The sequence below is a fragment of the Penaeus vannamei genome, chromosome 17 (genome assembly GCF_042767895.1).
Source record: "Penaeus vannamei isolate JL-2024 chromosome 17, ASM4276789v1, whole genome shotgun sequence".
Lineage (NCBI taxonomy): Eukaryota > Metazoa > Arthropoda > Malacostraca > Decapoda > Penaeidae > Penaeus > Penaeus vannamei.
The window spans coordinates 31,721,378-31,726,377 of NC_091565.1; the positions used below are offsets into that span (position 1 = coordinate 31,721,378).

The following is a 5,000-nucleotide window of genomic DNA, read 5'->3' on the forward strand; positions in this document are numbered from 1 at the left end:
AATTCCGGTGAAGACAGTGATCCCAATAATGATGATAGAAACATTAACTGATAAGGAAATGCAAATATCTAAAGGTCAATTTCGCAATGTATGTGATACCACTATCCACGCTTCTTGCGCCTCTTTTTGAAAGCATGTTGATCGAATATGAAACAAACACCTTCTACTGCTGACCAATTAATCAAATGAAATCACTGGAATGTTACAAAGATTATATATTTTTACGGTTCTTTGCTTTGTCTCATTACTAGGTACTCCCAGGTCTTTTCCTTCTGTGTTATTTCGAAGGAAGTAATAATGACAAGAAAATAAATGTGCTACACATCAAAGGTCATATAGCACTATGGTATTGTATTGTGTTGGGAGGGTTTTTAAAGTGTGTTATTTCGAAAAGATTTATCGTACCACTTCTTCCCTTTAAAAAATAACACGTAACAAGGCATGTATTCTAACCGTTGTTACGTATTTACTAGAAACACTTTTTTTTGCCTTCTTGCTCTTTATCAATAAATTTTCTATTTTTGCCCCCCCCCCTCTTCCCCTTGGGCAGCCTGTTTAGCCTTTAACTAATCTTTCTTAATTATTAACACAAAAGTCCAAACACTATTTTTTCTACTTTCTTTTTCCCTTTCTCATCCCCGCTTTTTGCCTTTCATCCAAACAAACTCTCTAGTTCTTTAAAAGAAAAAAAATCTTCTTTCCTGTGTTTTAACCCCTTCTTATTTTTCTCTTTCTTTTTTTCACTTTAATTTTCTCTATATCTTCCCTTATTTTACTTTCTTTTCTCTTCCCGTTATTCTTCTTTCTTCCCTTTCCTTAATTTATCTTCCACTTCTTTTCCCCCTATTTTACTTCCTCTTCCCCTCCCCTAATTTTTCTTCCTCCCCTTTCCCTGTTTCTCTTCCTCTTCCCTTCCCCCTATTTTCCCCTTTCTCTTCCCTGAACAGATTAATCCGAACCGATCATAAGGATTCGTAGATTTTCGGATCATCCTCGTGACGTCATCCAATCCTTCTGTGAATCTGGCCGTCCCTTCACACTTTCCCGTTTTAAGGCTTTCATGATCATTATCGCTTTTATTTCGCTCTCTTTAGTCTTCTATTTGCTGTCTTTTTTTTAATCATTTCAAATTTCGTTTATTCGCTTTTCCGTATCTTTTGTGAAGGTGATTTCTTCAACTATTTTTTTTTCTTTTTTTATCATTTGTCAATGATTATCCTCTAATTATCTCTTCTTTGTCTAGCTTCCGTTTCTTTCTTTATATCTTTCTTTTCTATTTCTTATGTCGTTTCTTCCTTTCTCTCGAACGATCTTTTCATACTCTGGATATCATCGTTCTTTTTTTTTTCCTTTTCTTGTTCCGTTAACATGTTATTAATCTAAAAATAACATCACATCTATCGCCCATTTTCCGTTTCTTCGTATCTAATTTTTTTTCTTTGTTTCTCCTTTTTGGTTGAATTTCCTTTGCCTTTATCTTTTCTCTTTTTTTTTCGCTCTTCATTTTCTCTCATATTTTTCTTTTCGTTTTATCCTGTCTGTTCTTATCTGTTATCTTACCCGCGCTGGATCTGGATCTAGCGTTTTTTAATCTGTCTTGTTTTATCTTTTTGTTACAATTATTATCATCCTTAACATTATACATTGCTTCCATGATCATTATTATTACTATCATCATCGTTATCATTGTCATTCTCCTTCTTATCATTATCATTCCTATTAGTAGTAGCCGTTGCAGTAGAAGTAGTAGTAGTTGTTGTTGTTGTTGTTTTTATTGTTGCCGTAGTTGTTGCCGTACTAGTAGTAGTAAACACAATATCATAATAATAATAGTAATAACACCCTACAAAATATTAATATATATGTAGATAATAACATAATTCATACTGGGGTTGTAGTTCATAGGAAAAGCAATAGTGAATCTGTTTACATTATAAACATTTTGTTTACAGGAACGTTTCATGAAAATAGAAATGGTGTTCACAGAAATAATAGCAGCAGCAATGCAGACATAATGGCTTTATAGTGTCAAACATGTAATGTTTACTTTTTCTCTTTATTCCTCAATAGGTGGGTTCTCACTCCCTTAGAGTTCTTACGTGTATTACTTAGCTCCTATCTCGTCTATGAGAATATTTGCTACTATCATAATACTCGTAATCATTACTGAAGGTTCCCTAACGCTGTTCCCTGGGCACCTTATCTCGTTATTTCTACACCTCATGACAGCCATCGATCAATGTCAAAGCCCTTCATAAGCCGTAAACATGACAGGAATGTTCATGCGATCTGTCAACACAGCTGTGCTTGTATTTGCCATCCAGAAGTCATTTGACAAAGTGTCTAAATCGAGCTTGACTGCGACTTTTCCTATAAATGATCTACTGCCTGCCTGCCTGCCTGCCTGCCTGCCTGCCTGCCTGCCTGCCTGCCTGCCTGCCTGCCTGCCTGCCTGCCTGCCTGCCTGCCTGCCTGCCTGCCTGCCTGCCTGCCTGCCTGCCTGCCTGCCTGCCTGCCTGCCTGCCTGCCTGCCTGCCTGCCTGCCTGCCTGCCTGCCTGCCTGCCTGCCTGCCGGCCTGCCTGCCTGCCTGCCTGCCTGCCTGCCTGCCTGCCTGCCTGCCTGCCTGCCTGCCTGCCTGCCTGCCTGCCTGCCTGCCTGCCTGCCTGCCTGCCTGCCTGCCTGCCTGCTTGCCTGCGTGCCTGTCTGCCTCTCCTCCCTCTTCCTCTCCGTCTCCCCTTCCCTCTCTCCCCCCCCCCCCACACACACACACATGCAAGCGAGCGGGCAACGATTCCAGTGATACAGAAAACCTTCTCCCGCGTTCGGGTTTCGACAACAAATAAACAGACTCAACAAGTACACACAACAGACTCGTCAAGTATAGCAACAATAAATACACAACCTCCTGGCTATCAGCGACACCCCCCACCTCGGACTTCGATAAACAATGAATCTTCAGCAAAAACAAACCTTATCGAAACATATATCGGGAGGCAATCAATCAAGCAAATTTTAAACACATGCAAATAGCTGACAAAAAATAATGAAACAAAAAAATAAACATAAAAATCACCACGAAAAAGGAACACATCAGCATAAAAAAACAAACAGACAACAAGAGACAGAAGCCGCAGATAACACTTATAACAAAAGAACGCCGACACTGGAGAGAAAAAAAAAGATAAATAATAAAAACAGAAAAAAAAACTCACGTTGAGACGTTGAAATTCTCAAGAAATCATCTCAATCAAAGATATTGCAACGCCTTCTTATCCCGCCCTGTTATTTTTTTCACATTATCTATCAACTGTATCATCATTTTTGTGACATTTCTATCCAAATACCGCACACTATCATCACTCCAAGGAAATGATGCTCTCCCTGCCTCTCGATTTCGCTCCATCCTTGTATTCCTTAATGCGTGTCACACTTCACACTTTACATGACAAATCCGACACATCAAAACATAAATCAGCTGACGCATGAGGAGCTAAATACGAGACAGTGTGTCATCGCCGGTTATACTCATAGAAGATCTGACCTTAAAAATATACAGCACTCAGTCTTGCTTGCTCGTCGTGTTACACACAATCTCGTGATTGTAATACTGGATTGCTATCTTCTTGCTTTCTGTCGGTGTCTGCTTCTTTCTCATTCTATCACTTCTTTTGCCTTTATTTTTTCTTTCTCTGTCCTTGTATGTGACTGTGTGAGACTACGTGTGTGAGTGTGAGATATTCTGTGTTACTACTGTGAGAGATTTTTTAAAATTAATTAATTTATTTATTTATTTATTTTTATCTATCTATATTTAATTCTATTTATTTGTGTGTGTGTGTGTGTGTGTGTGTGTGTGTGTGTGTGTGTGTGTGTGTGTGTGTGTGTGTGTGTGTGTGTGTGTGTGTGTGTGTGTGTGTGTGTGTGTGTGCGCGCGTGCGCGCGCGCTACACACACACACAATAGACCTACATGCCCCCTCTCTTTCTTTTCTTCCCTCCCTCCTTCCCTGCCCCTCCCTCCCTCCCTCCCTTTTCCCTACCCCTCCCTGACTCCCTCACCCTCCTTCCCTCTCTCCTTCCCTGCCCCTCCCCTCCCTCCCTTCCCCGCCCCTCCCTCCCTCCCTCCCTCCCTCCCTCCCCCCTCCCTCCCCCCTCCTCCCTCCCTCTCTCCCTCCCTCCCTCTCTCCCTCCTCCCTCCCTCCCTCCCCCCTTTCCCAACCAAGCCACGCCCCCCGCCATCAGCAGAATCCCCCCCAAAAGAAAAAGGGTTCAGCACTCCTACTTTCGTGAACGTAAAAATGTAAACAAACAATTAGTACATCCAGCTGTGAGGGATTTGGAGTCCCGAAGGAAAAAAAAATAGATTGTGATAAGACCCCACCGCCGCTAACAAGCTGATAAAGAGATAAAGGCGGCGATTTTTATATCCTTCAATTGTAATCAATCCTGTCAACGTTTCTTCGCTCTCCCCTCCCCCCTTTTCGCTCCCCCCCTACTACTCTCCCTACTGCTTGACACGCATTCTATAATCATTTTGTAAAATATGAGAGAAAGAAGAGAAGAGAAGAGAAGAGAAAAGAAAGGGAAGGGAAAGGAAGAGAAGAGAAAAGATGAGATGAGATAAGAAAAAGAAAGAAAGAGAATAGAATAGATATGATAAGGTAAGAAAAGAAAAGAAAGAGAGAGAATAGAAAAGATGAGATAAGAAAAGAAAGGAAAGAGAAGAGAAAGACAGAGAAAAGAGATAAAAAAATAAATGAAGGAGAAGAGAAAGAGAAGAAATATATGAGATGGGATAAGAAAAGAAACGAAAAGGGAGAGAAAAAAATAACGAATAACAACCCAAACTAAGAGCAAAATACCATCATATCAGCCCCCCCCCAAAACAAAAAAAAAAAAAAAAAAAAACCCTCCTCGAACAAAGACGATTTCGAAATTCAGAATCTCGCTTACGTGGCAGTTTGTCTAACCTAAAACGGCGCGGGGATCAGTCGAGCGGC

General features: G+C 40.8%; 1 protein-coding gene across 2 annotated transcripts in view; it reads right to left on the reverse strand.

The window, feature by feature from the left end:
• The window catches only part of ush (Zinc finger protein ush), a 556,711-nt gene that overhangs the window by 431,292 nt on the left and 120,419 nt on the right, over positions 1-5,000 (reverse strand). The gene's annotated exons all lie outside the window — the stretch shown is intronic.